We start from the raw sequence: 13,981 nt of genomic DNA on the forward strand, positions 1-13,981 counted from the left end.
AACTGACGAGATTGCAGCTCCATGGGGAAGTCTTTGGTGTGTCAAAGGGTTTGCAGTCACCTTACCGGTCCCAACACATGGGAACTGACATCATGCATCTGTCTCTAATGCCAGGGTCGGGTAAAGGATATGTCTTGACCCTTGGCCTTTGGTGAAATTCAGCCATTCGTCACGGGTTGCTGAATCAGGAGCTCTGGCTTCTGGCACATCTGTTCATAATGCAGGTAGAGTGTGGGGGCTGCGGCTTCCATGAATCCTATCATCCCGTCTGCTGATGTATATAAAATGATCACAGTTGATGTTGATAGGGGGTTTTTTTTGTGCAAAACCTTGAGATTTATTCATATTGGGGTAAAGGGTACTCGATTTTGAACCTAAAAAATATAGATAGTTAGATAGCTTAAGATACTGCTATATTTTTTTAATGCTCCATCTATCTTTACACTTCAAACAGTGTCATGCTTGTATTGAAATGCCCCCTTTAGCCGTCCGCTGATGTTTTAAAGGATCATCAAGGGTCTTTAAAGGAACTTCAGCTGTTTACATTATCCAAGATGAATGTCACTAGCCCCCATTTAGTTAAACACTTTGTACATGTTATTTTTTAAATGGCTTTCTCTACATTTCCATAATCTCAGTGATGGTCGCAGAACAGAATACATTTGTTACTAAGGAGAAAGTTAATATGTAATAAAATATCAGATTTAAAAAATGACCATATTGGATATTGAAGCTGCAAACTTTTGAATACTGTGAGGCTAAAACAGTCGCTGAAGCAGCGTCTATTGAGTCAGCGCGAGTTGTGGCTAAAAAATTGGATTCTGAAAATGAAAAAACAAACCAGAGCTTGTAATAAAAAAGTAAGCTTAATAGACCTCTTTATCCATCTCCTTTATCCTGCTTGAGGCTAGGACTCAAAGCTACATTGATTCCTGCCTTCACTGCTACTGGTATAGCACTCCTTGATATCTTGGATTTTAACAATGCACATGTTCTAGATTAAACAAAATTGCATTCAAAGTATGATCTCTTTGGTTTTAATGTCCACATTTGATGATTGTTAATCTGGAAACCTAACAGTGAAACATTTCCCTTTGACTTCCAACCGTTTGTTGACCAAACTTTGATCCGCAGTTCAATCCTGTTTTTCTCCAGCCAAACCAATTATGCACTCAATTATGTTCATAAACTAGTCAGCTAGTTAACTGATAACCCTTCAGTTCCACCCTCTCATCCAACTGCTACAATCTTTTTCAGAGAACTAAGATAGAGACCTGCATGCTAATTCATGACAGACTTGCAGCAAAAGCAGAACATAAGCAGCTTCTCCCTTTTCACTAATCAGTCAGTCAATATGTGATTGACACCAGGTCAGTGATAGACAGCTGACCCCAACTATTAATTAGGGCTCGACTGGACAATCATGACTGCTGAAAACTGACACTGAGCTTAAAGCTGAGAAGGCCCACAGAGTATAAATGATCCTGACCCACACTGAATGGAGCGACAACTATTGAGTGACGTTGTTGCTCTGAAATGATCAAGAAGAAAAATATCCTCTTTACCTGATTGAAATTCGTGTGGATGTGGTACAGAGGGATCTGAGGTCACGCCAGTGATCCACAGTGACAGCCGAACAGAAGGAATTCAGATGAAAAAAGATAGCAGATACCTCAAGATTTTTATCTCTGTCGCCCTCCTATGTGCTGTCACTTGTCCTGAATTATGATGAATGGTTCTGGGGTGGACTGTGCTTGTTGCAACAGGCTTTACTTTCACCGTCAGAATACTTTCTTCCTTCCAGATGGTGTGTTTTATCTCATTTCTATCAGTGACTGAGGGTGTTTACTATTCAAAGTAATCACTGCAGGGTCTCGTCAAAGTTCATACCACTGGCCAAATCAGGAATACGCTGCTGATTTGAAAGTTTAAATGTAGGTTAAACCAACATGTTCCTAGCATGAGGTATTGCAAAATCAACAAACAGGAAAAGCTACTGTAGCCAGCCATGTACTTAGCCAATCTTACATTTATATATCTTTTCATAATTTATTTTACATATAGGTTTAAAAAATGTAGTCATCATTAAGTTGTTCTTCCAGAGAATTTGCACTTGTAGGGTGCAAGTCTGATATAATTTTACATTGTGTAAAACGAGGAAGTCTGACACAGTGACAGTTCAGGGAAATGAGTGAAGAAATCCAATAAAATGTAGCAGACGACTCGGTAATGAGATGGGAACTGCTTTGGCAAGTTAATGAGCAGGAGCTGACAGACCAACATGGACTCTGTGATTAGGTTTTGTTCCATCTTCCCGTGCTCAATTTTAAAGTTTGTCTTTGTCTCACTGACGCGTTCATCATTACAATAACTTATTAAGCTAATGGCCTCGATTTGAATGAATGTGTGTTCAAACTGCAAATAGCAACCTTTCACTATAAAGGAAAAGAGCAAAAGAGGAATTCATCTATTTCGATTACAATGTCAGATTACCTGTACATGTGCAATATGTTGCCTATTTCCTTAACTTTGAATGATGGAGCACTTGTTACACTGGGTTAAAAACTAGCACCAACTGAGCCTCTTAGTGTCTCTTTAAAGACAAGCAGACATAAAGAATGAGAGTTAATATGCAGGAGGAAGCTGCAGAATCAGTTTCCAAATTTTCAAAACACAATTAAAAGCATTGACTTGGACTCTTTGTTAAAAGGTAAGTAGAAGTTCCAGCATAACTGCAAGATATATAACAGGAGCAGCTAGGTAGGGTTTAATATTCATTGATGATTATAATTGTTCGCTATCACTCCAAAGCCTTTACCTACTTTTTCTCTGTTCTTCCAACTGATACACGGTGTCAACGTCTCTGGAGAGACAGAGAAAGAGAATGTGAACCAGAAAAAAATGGCCTTCACCTAATTTTCAGTGTGTTGATGTGATGTAATTATAGCCCATCCTGGGTTTCAGGATTACATGCATTGATAAAATTGAATATATAGCCATTGGAAGTGAAAAGGTCAAAGGTGTATGTAATGATGAAGACTTGATTTCATTATGACTATCTACAGATCTTTTCACAGTCTATTTTTGCTGAGATTCTTCAAATCAAACCTACTTTCAGACATTTAACAAAAACAAATTGTTAAACATTGCTAAACCTGCCCGAAAGACCACTTACATCAATTTGAATGCTGTCTCTCTTATTTATCACATTTGACCCACACCCAGAGCATCTGTGCTGCCTCAGAGTGGCTTAGCTTAATATCCTCAGCACCCTCTTTATGCAGTTTCAACATCCGCCGCCAGAAAGGAGTTAATGCTTCACAAGTAAGGCCAAATTTAAATGCATATCTGGGTAAATGTGTTGCCATTGAAGGATGTAGGACATTCCACTAAACAAGCACTTTTATTTCATGTATCCAGGATGTGTGAATAATTGTTCTGACATAATAAACTCTGTCTTTCCCAAAATGTCAGCCCCAAGCTTTTTGTCAGTGTCTCTTCTTGCTTATATGTGCTGTATTTTATATTTACTGTCACCAGTTTCATTCTGACTTTCATTAGGGATACATCTCTTCTTTTCTGTCTGGAGTCTACTGTGTATGTCCCTTACAAGCTCTAGTCTCAGCCCCTTTCTTGAGATACGCTCTTTATTCCAGAGACTGTCTCAGTGGGTATTAGACATCCAATAATCCACCACCTGAATGGTATCCAACACCATCAGCCTTCCAAATATCCAATTTATCCATCCATTTCCTCTGTACTGGCGCTGCCGCTCGTGCATCCCCAGTTCTGTGGCGAATGGCCCTCCCAAACCTATCATTCTTACAACCTCGCCACTCTCCAGTAACTCCATTATTCCAGGATCCGCTTCCAGGACTCTCCTCCCAGCAGCTGTCACTTGCACAAGTCCAAGCACTCATTCCAAACACAGAGCCTCTTGGTACAGTGTAATCCCCAAACTATCAGCCTTATCCAGAATATGCGCCAGATATCCATATCATGCTGGCCTCCCACCACTGAACTCTGTTGCGGTTTATTAAAAATCCCCTCTGCTCAAAAAGTTTTGTTATTAAACTGAATGTTGTCCAGCATTACCAGCCTGGTCTTGACAAAAAGCTGTTGCACTGGATGTTTCAATTAATGTCACCTCATACCACACAGATTTCATTTAACGATGCCTTATCGTATTTTGCATTCATCAATATGTCTCGCAATCTCATGCATTTCTCACATACATTTATATGTACAGTTTTGGTTTTTTTTGGTAAATGAACATATTGCTGGCTGAGTTGTCCACTTGATGTATTACATAAAAATGGCCTGCCAAAGATGTAATCAGTCTCTACAGCAGTGGGTCTATCTTTTACATCCAAGGAGCTTGATTTCCAATTTCAAGTAATACCAAATATGTCTTGCTAAACCCCAAGAGATACTGATTTGAAATGATAAACAAAAAACAGTTATTAATATTTTTTTCAGTGATGTGCATATAAAAAAGTGATTTGAATGATTCCACGCATAAGAGGCACGACATGACTCTAATCATGAGAAAACAGATGTGCAGTCATACAGTGAGAAGATATTTTTTTCCCTTCTTGGAAGCCACTTTAGGGGAAATCTAAACCTAAACTCAAGACAGTCTTTGTAAAATATTTTCAAATGTGACAGACTGTTTCTGTATCAGAAAATCAGAAATGACTATTGGATGTCACTTCCAAGTCCTGATAGAGAACTTGAGAATAACCTGAAACTGGCTTACAGACGAGTAAGCGTACATCCCAGTTGAGGCTTCTCGAAGCTGCCCCTGAAAGCCACAATCACTGTAACAGAGGCTGTTCAATATGTAAGCTCATTAAGTTTATTAGAGTGATAAAGATGTGGGTGTTGTTCACTATAAAATCTATTAAGACATGAGGATTGAACTCTGTGCTGCTGTGGAAATGTGTATCACATGCACATGTACAGCAGCTACAAGAAGCAGGAAGTGGGGATAAATCATAGCCAGATTGTATTAGTTCCTCTTTGGAAGTTAATGCCTCAAGTAGAGAACTTTTAATTTGATTCAGTGTTTCTCCCCCCCCCCCCCCCCCCCCCACTAAGATGGAAAAGTGTGAGACAGGAAATGATGTGCAGAGAAGGGAGAAGAGACATATATGAGAAATTACCCGTGTGCCAGGTAGAACTGGGACAGAGGGGCTTTAAGCTACAGAGGAAATTACAAGGTAGTGTATACTAATAGTTTGATATTGTTGACACATCTTGACGACATTAAGGAACGTAGAGTTAAAATCTTCCAGGCTTTGTTTGCAGGTTATCTTACAATACTCAGTATGATGCAAAAGTCTTGAGTCACCACTCATTTCTTTATATAGACTTTCTTATCATTTTTAAAGTAGTCTTGAGCAACACTTTTCAAGGCTTTCAGAGCAAGTTTTTGTCTTTAAATATTGGTTATGTTATTGATTTTCAGTCCAGCCCATCTACATGACCAGTTGAGGCTTAGCTTAATACCCTGTGCAAACTATCTACAGCAGAAGAACAGTATCACGAAATAGGAAATAAGACACAGTCCAACAAAGACCTGACACAAGACCTAAGAGATGCATCTGGCCCTTTAAGTTCATTCATTTACTGTTCACTGAAACCTCATCAGAAATAGCCTCAGTGAAAGGGTGGGGTCAAGAAGCCACTGTGGCAGGGAAACAGGCAGAAAAGGCTGAGTTATGCTAACAGGTCTGGAGTAATGGAGTAATTAATCCAAATGTGACATTTATGGTAAGTAATTGTAAGTATATATGGATGAAGTCAGGAGAGAAGTAGAGCAGTGTCTGTGGCCATCTGTAAAACAAGGTGGAAGCTTTCATGGTTTAGGGCTGCAGTGTCTGATTGCCAGTGGCTTTATTTTTGAGCATAACAATGCAATAAAAGCATGCCTGGATAGTAATAACACCATGGAAAACCACCAATCATGGGTCGGTCTACCCAGAGTTCAAAACACAAAAAAGCAAAGCAGTGTGGGGTCATCTTGACAACAAACAGAGCAAAAGTAGGCCTCCAGATTTATTTCTGAAGACTAGTTGAAGAAACTGTAAGAAAGTTTGGCTAAGAGAGTTTAGGCTGCTTACCTTAAGCTTCTCAGATGAGAGGTGAAACATCTTCAAGAAACTTAAAGAAGTCCAGTCGCTTTTCTTTCTAACTCACTCGGTGTAGGTTCTCTGACTTTATATACTATGTTTACATGTTTAGAAGTTTCAATAAATTGTTACAAACATCTGTCATTTTCCAAAAAAGTTATGACGAAATGAGGGATGTCCCAAGACTTTTTAGCCAGGTCCTATCATTCACAAATCCCAACAAGGTATTGTGGAAAGTAACAAGTGATATCTCCAGTAAGATAAGTTAGACCCTGATCAAATATGTGGGTTTCTCACACCCTTACCATTTCATTGAACAGAGCATTGTGGGCATCACTGTAAAATCTAATACGCGGTCAGTACTGTTTACTTAAGATAGCTAAGTTAGGACAATTTGTTCTTTGTGAGTGGACAGTAATTAGCATATTTTTTCCAAGTCAGCAATGGTTTAGGATGGCATATATATCAGGTAAATTAATGCACTTATTTTAATTCATAGATTTTACAGTGATCTCTGTTTTTCTTTGAGAAATTGTGACTTTATACTGTGAGCACATTATAACACTGGAAAAAAATTTAGTGGAAAAACTGAATGAGAGCATCCAGGCAGATTCAAGGTCAGACGGAACAAATAATAATTAGTCAGTGGACAAATGAGCCACTTTAATGAGCTCACTAATTGTTTCCTTTCTTTAGCTCATCACCAGTGTTTCTGTCTGTCCTCGCCGTTTTCATCTTTTCTGTGTCAGTCTGTGCTGGATATTATGTTTAATTTGCAATGTGAGCTCATGCACGGCGGACATCTTTCTGTTAAAATTACCCTCTCACAGAGAAAGTCATACTCGAGACTCCCTTTACACCACTGTACTGTAATACGTGTATTCCAGTTGATGACTTCAGATGCTGAGAAAGAGGCACTGAGAGATTTCTCTCCAGATGTTTTGACGCAGAGCGTGACTCTGGCAGAATTCCTCATCTCTTTTTGCAGGGGTGACTAAACTTCTCGATTAATCTCTCAAAGTGAGCTGTTGAACGTGAAGGACTCTGCATAGTCCTGTTTAGCATTTATCAGATCTGCACTTTGGTGCTTAGCAAGCTAATTAGTGTGCCATTATTCACATCTCTGCCTTTTGTTTTTCCTCACTTTCACAGAAGTATGCCACAGCCCCACAGATGGAAGGAACATATGTAAACTCAGAGCAGCTGCCCTGATGGAGAAAAATAATCTGGTTTGACTTATGCAGAAAAAAATGCGTGTGGCACGGCCAACTGATCAGTTGGAGGTTCAAAAGCAGTGCACGGTATTGCTGTGCTAATGCAAGTTTAATAGGAACTTTCATTACAAGTTCTCAGACAGCATTTGAAGAATGTTGGACAAAATGTCAGAATAGACACTGAGATACTGTCAGCACTAAGAAAGGACTTTTTGTGTGAAGAGTTCTTGTGCCCAGCAGCTTTGAAATAGAAATAATTAGAATATTCATAAAGTTTGTGAAAAAGTAGGTCTTTAGATGTCCCAGATATGTCTTAAAGGTAATTTTATCAAGCAGGGAAATCTGCCATGTTCACACTTAGAACTTTATGTTAGTTGTAATTTGTGTAATTTGTGTTTATTTTTTATTTTTACTTTAGATTAGTAATGAACTTCTCTAAATCAGCTTCCCAGAAACAGAATAAAAGAACAATCCAGGAGGAAATCATAAGCAAATACAAACAATAAAATATAATGTGATTCCAACTGTAATTATTAACTTAAAATTAACCTAAGAATTTAGAAGTTAAGGCACAAAAAATATGCACTGGTTTTTTGTTTTTGTTTTTTCAGCCTTTTACATCGCTTTGGAAGTATTTCGGTCCACTTGTTTTTGCAGAATAGTTTTACATTGGAGAATAACGGGCCTGCTAAAGCATCTCAATCTGAGACCTTGTGTAGGCCAGTCAAAAACCTTTGCTTAGCTTCGTGTTTTAAGTCATTCGTAGGTGGACTTGCTGGTCCGTTTTGGATAATTGTCCTGCTCCATAACCCAACTCTGCTTGACCTTCAGGAGGCGAATCCATGTCCAAACAATCTCCTTCAGGATCTTATGGTAGAGAGCAGAATTCATGCTTCCATCAACTATGGCTGCTCGTGCAATCGTCCTTCCACTGAATATTTTCCCAGTAGTCTCTGGGATCATCAGGATGTTTTTGTGTCAAATACGAGACAAGTCTTTGTGATCTCTCTTTCTTATTGCTGAATCATGAGCCCTGACCTTAAATGAGACAAGCGAGGCCTGCAGTCCTTTAGATGTTGTTCTAGTTTCTTTTTTCCCCTCCTGGATGAGTCATCAATAGGCTCTTGGAGTAGTAGTAGGAGTAATCAGGCTAGTCAAACTAAATTCAGCTTTCCAACACATTTGATTAATCACAGTTAATACATGATTGAATACTAAATACTTTATTTTGGCTAGATAGGTTTGGATAGCTTTTTTCCCCTTAATGAATTAAATCATCATTTAAAAACTGAATTTTTACTTTTTACGTCGATTATCTTTGTTTGATATTAAAATCTACTGAAGATCTGAAACATTTGATAGTAACATAAAAAAACAAATAGCTCAATATATGCGGGCTTTACTGTGTTCAGTTAACTGTGTTTTTTAAAGTCATCGAATACAAAACTGTAAAAGGAAAAAGAGAAGAAGAAGCTAAAAGAATCAAACATAACACTGGTGCTGACAGTATATTAATGTGTTAGTGCCGACCATGTGAGTTGGCAAGTGTTTAAATGTGCATGTGATAAGGCGAACGCCATAGGAGGTCCTCCCCTAACCTTGGTCTGTGCTTTTAACATCAGCATGACAAATGCATAACATCTGCACCGTTAACTAGGGGCAGGTTTTTTTCAAAGGCACATGTGTGCATGGCCGAGAGATTAAGTGAGAAGACCATTTCACGCACAGAAACACAGCACAGCGCTTGTCAGATACAGTCTGTGTAACAGAGACTCTGACTGGACGCTAAGTGGCCAGACTCAAGACACTTATCATAATATTTGGGAATAAAAGATAAAAACATTGGACCAAATTCATCTCTTTTACAATCACTTACTGTATGACAAAGTCCTCTATAATCATATGTCATGTCAGACAGCACACCTGTCTGCCATTTGTCACCCCCACTTTGGCTCTCCACTCTCATCAAGTTAATTTACTGCTGCGGCTCTGTCACGGGGACCGTAAAAGATACGCCTCATCTCAATTTTGCTCTCACCCACCTCTTTCTATTCTTCTCCTCCTCCACCTATGAGGACCTTGCAATATAGTCTTCATGCACCAATGAAAAACCTGCACCCCTCTAGCGGGCCATCCTGACACTTTAATTGGAGAGGCGTAAATCTGGCTCCATTGTCAAGGAGAGGGGTAATTATTTCCTCCTGTCTGAGCCACCAGTGATCCTCTCTTTCCTCCCCCTGTTTTACTTTTTCTTACCATCAGATGTATTCATCAGAGAACTGGCTCACACACCACCTTTTATTTTCTGTCTTTCCTGTGCTCTGATTTTTAGCAATCTGCTCAAATATTTCCATGAAACCCCTGTGCTAAAGTGGAAAATCCTTAACATCCTGCCTCATATACCTGCACTGAAGTGACATGTGACACCCAGCTAAGGGGGAAGAAAAAAAAACACCTTTTCACATGAATTTTACAAAAATCGAAACTGCATGGTATCTCTCTGCAGCTTAGTGTGGAAACAAGGTTAAATCAAAGGCTTGCTGTGAGTGGTACCTGATATTACATACTGTAGCGCTCGGGTTTAGGGCCAAGTCTTCCTGACGCCTTGAGTTGAAGCTGCAAAATCTGTACTGGAATAAATAATTACGTTGAAGCAGGTTTGGCAGGGTTTACTTACACAATATAGCTTAATAAGCTTCCCATGCTGGCCAAGCTTTCCTCACTGAGCTCATTTAAAGTAACTGTGTGTTAACAGTGATTTTTTTCAATTTATCAGAATCGCTACACATTCAAGTTCAGGTTCAGGTTACTTTATTTGCACCCGCTGGTACATCTGGTCTGCAGTAAAATGAGTCATCCATCCTGACGTGCACTTTTTCAACACAAACACAGACAACAGACAAGCATACGCAACATAGTGAGGAATAAAAATTAATAAATAATAATGGAGAATCTGGAACAAAGCTGTTTTTAAACCTTGTTGTTCTGAACTTTGGGACTGAAAGGCTGGAAACTGGAGCTCAGTGTGAAAAGTGCGAGTGATCAAATATAATAGAGCCAGCCTACTGCTGTGACTGTCTGGTGCTCGGGGACGCTGGGCTCAGCTGTGGCCTCTTTTAACCATTTAACAAGTTGATTTAATCTGCTTTTGTTCTTTACAGATATGTATCCAAACCATGGAACCAAGGAAGAGAATAAAACAGACTCGAAATAAAATTATCAATGTGGATTTTGGAAAGTTTCCTCAAACTCAACAGACATTGGTGCCTTTTTTTATGCACAGCTGCACCGTTTGTTCAGTTCAGTTTGGAGTTAAGAGATTTCTAAATGTGAGAACATTCCCCTAACATCTTTCCATTAATGATTTAATCTTGTGTATGAGTATATTTTCTAAGAATCAGTGATCATATCTCTTGTCATATATGTTTAACTGAAGATCGTGATATTTAACACAGTAATCAATGACAGGCCGTGGCTGGTCTCATTATCCTGGAGCTGGACTAACAATAACAAGAGTCATCTGCACACTTTAGAGTGGTTCTGTTTTCATGCCTGTTGTGAATCATATTTGTGTACCGGATAAATAACAAGGGTAAGAGAAAAATATCACTTTTATACTGCTCTTTGTCTTTTCAAAGACTTTGATGGAAAAAAACAAAGTAATATTCTTTCTTTTTCATCCAAGATAGTCAGTTTGCTCAGAGGGTGGCAATGCTCTTCTGAAGCATGGCACTTATATTGGCTTATAGGTGTTCCCCTGATGTCCAGATTAGATGAAAACCCCTTAAATTTAGTAAAAACAAAGTGAAATCTTTATTGATGTTGAGATCTTTCTAAAAATCCCACAGTTTCTTTCGTTCATGGTCATAATTCTGTTCATGATCTGCAAACTCAATATGTTCCCATCACTTTCAGGCAAGTGCTAAAAGAGACCATCAATACTATTGCTATACTTATTGGGCAATGTGGGTCATATTTAACATAACAGCTGACTACACAGACATCACCTGACTTTAGTGATGTCATGCATAGTGGTGAGCATGACTGTAGTTCATATTTGAACCATCTTCAGAGAGAAAATGCTTCTTATCTGACGATTATTTGATTTGCAAAGTTTCAAGTACCCAGTAATTAAAATAGTTTGTTTCCCAGTGGAAAACAAAAAAGGCCCATAAAAGTGGAAAGGAGCAGAAAACATCTGATTTCGTTGGTATCACTGGAGGCAATCTAACTAGTGGATCACCCACAGATTAAAAGCAATGCAATCTGTTTGTGATGTGAGTGTGCCTGACCTTTTCGGGCTTCACCCTCTTACTGTGGTGAGGTAAACGTCCTCTGCCTCTCTGATGTTTTAAGCTGCGCATGTGATCTGTTTGCTGTCTAGTTAACGGAGAGAGGGAGGACGATCGTGGAAAGGAGGGGTGGGGAGGAGGAAGAGGAGGAGGAGGAGGGGGGACTTCAGTGAAGAGTGTGTAATAGGACACCCGCTCTCTCTGTCTTTTCGTTCTCCTCCCTCTCTCCTCTCCTCTCCTCTCTCCTGTGCTCTCTCAGTCAAGTCTGCTCTCTGAGCACTTAGATGGAATAGCAGCATTTTTCTTCTTTGGTGTTATTACAGGATACTAGAAACAGGCGAGAAATACGATCCTGCCTTCCGAAACTTGGACCAGCATCGGAGGAAGCTCCTGAGAGGTGAGTCACTGGCAAAGGTCTGATGTGTTCCTTTTTCTAAAGGTAGGAGGTTTACCTGCCTGTACTGCCTGTACCACACTGTACTTTTTATGCAGTGGAGTGGATCTCGCAGTGGATGCAGAGAGGAGGTGGTAGGCAGCAGGCTAACAGGTGCAGAGTCCCACCAGTGAGAATTAGTTTAAAAAAAAGCTGCAAGTAAACTCTATGACTTGGTGCTTCTCTGAGATCATGTGTGGTATTACATCAGACTTCTGTGTCATGCTTTATTTTCCACTCATGTGCTTGGTGAACAATTCCTTTTAAATACACTGTGGCTGGTTATTACGCTGCAGCCAGTAAAATGGAAAACATGACTTTATGAACATTTTTTAGTTCCTCGTTCATCTAAAAAGGCTTAAATCTTTGGTTTAAGTCTCCACCAGCATCTGTCTATAACTATATAGATTCTTTATTTAGAGCTTTAAAAAAAAGTTGTGGTCAGTCACAGGGTTTGAAATCAGAAGATTAATCTTAGTCAATGTGCTTGTGTGAAGTTTAAGAGTTGAAATATACACTTTTAGCTGTGCCTGCTGGTCATGTGTGCAGGGGAATGTGTGGCTGTAATAGAGCTGCTGACAACCGAATGACAGGGTGTGGTATGAACGCACACCGTCCTGCTAGGACAAAACTTCTTTATCATTGTGATTTTAATTTTTCCTGTATTGATCAAAATGCCAAATTGATTCCAACCGGGAGGACTCGTCCCCACTCGTCTCACAGCTGATTTGGGTTCATGTGTTTAAAGCATTAATAGGAGCAGATGGGAGCGATAATCCATGCAGTTTTCCACTTTCATCAATATTAGTTTTTGAGCCTCCAAAATGGCAAAATGGAAAATTCATTAGGCTGCCAGCCAAGCAATGAGCACAATAAACACAATAATCGTTACACCTCACTGGAAATGTAACTATTCGCTCACTTCACTGACCTGCTTTGTGAGAAGACATTTAATTGGTGTTACAGAGATTTCCTGGCACACTGACGCCCTGGAATTTCTCGTCCGAAGAGCTCAGAGAAATTAATTGCAGAATTTATTATTTTTGTTCATGGCAACAAATAGGAAAACATCCTTTACTGTGAAACCCTTTCGTCGAGGGGAGCGTTACAGTGCTCCTTGAGTGTGAGGGAGAGTGAGCTCATTCATGTATTTAGTGTGGCATAGCAAAGTGTCGGAACACAACCGCTTGGGGATATCACAGTATGCACATGAGACTCCCTTGAGGATGAGTTTAGCAGCTGTGAGACCAACATTTCTATACCAGAGCCTCTCCGTGGGGAGATCACCAACTCTCTGAAGGGAGCAGGGAGTGGTAGGTGTGGAAGCTTGGCAGCTCAAAAGGTCAGTCCACCTAAAAATATGGGGAAATGTAGTTCTCACTTAAAAAATTAGGGTTGTCTCTAAATTTTATTTTCAAGGATCTTGCTTTCTAAAATATCAACTGTAGTATGCTTTTTTTATGAAAGATGGCACATGGACAAGGTTTGGTACAAAATGTTTTTGCACCATTTTTGCACCATCTGTATACTTATAAACATTCAAGTCATACCTAAAGGAAAACTTACCTAAAGCTGGAACGCTGTGAAAAATATTCAAGTTTGATATTTGACCTGATGAAGTCTAGAAGCTATAAATGAAAAAGACAGCATGCTGCAAAGTCTTGAGTCTTTAGACTTAAGTAATTTTACCAATGTTCTGCTTTTAGCACAAACTTAACTGTTTCATTTTATACTCGATATTCTAAGACTTGGAGGATTTGCAAAAACTGCTGTAATTGTATTATGACGAAGGTGGAAATCTCACTGTGCAATATTCCAGAATTGCAGCACATCGGACTTTATGTACAAACTGACCAGTTTTTTCAGGGACCAGATCTTTTGGGGACGGAAGCCAGAGCAGGGCAAGTT

General features: G+C 39.4%; 1 protein-coding gene across 5 annotated transcripts in view; it reads left to right on the forward strand.

The window, feature by feature from the left end:
- The first annotated feature begins 11,911 nt into the window (after window positions 1-11,911).
- Window positions 11,912-13,981, forward strand: part of sema3c (sema domain, immunoglobulin domain (Ig), short basic domain, secreted, (semaphorin) 3C) — a 51,401-nt gene continuing 49,331 nt past the window's right edge. For 3 of the 5 annotated variants that reach the window (XM_085375769.1, XM_085375770.1, XM_085375773.1), the window contains exon 1: window positions 11,912-12,037. The gene's annotated coding sequence lies outside the window, so the exon portion shown is untranslated. Of the gene's footprint in view, window positions 12,038-13,276; window positions 13,416-13,981 lie in introns of those variants that run through there. The other 2 variants (XM_085375772.1, XM_085375771.1) reach the window with 1 other exon arrangement.

This window comes from Diplotaxodon limnothrissa, linkage group LG17, assembly GCF_057381915.1.
Source record: "Diplotaxodon limnothrissa isolate DT_005_m linkage group LG17, D_limnothrissa_male_GT1.1, whole genome shotgun sequence".
Taxonomy (NCBI): Eukaryota; Metazoa; Chordata; class Actinopteri; order Cichliformes; family Cichlidae; genus Diplotaxodon; species Diplotaxodon limnothrissa.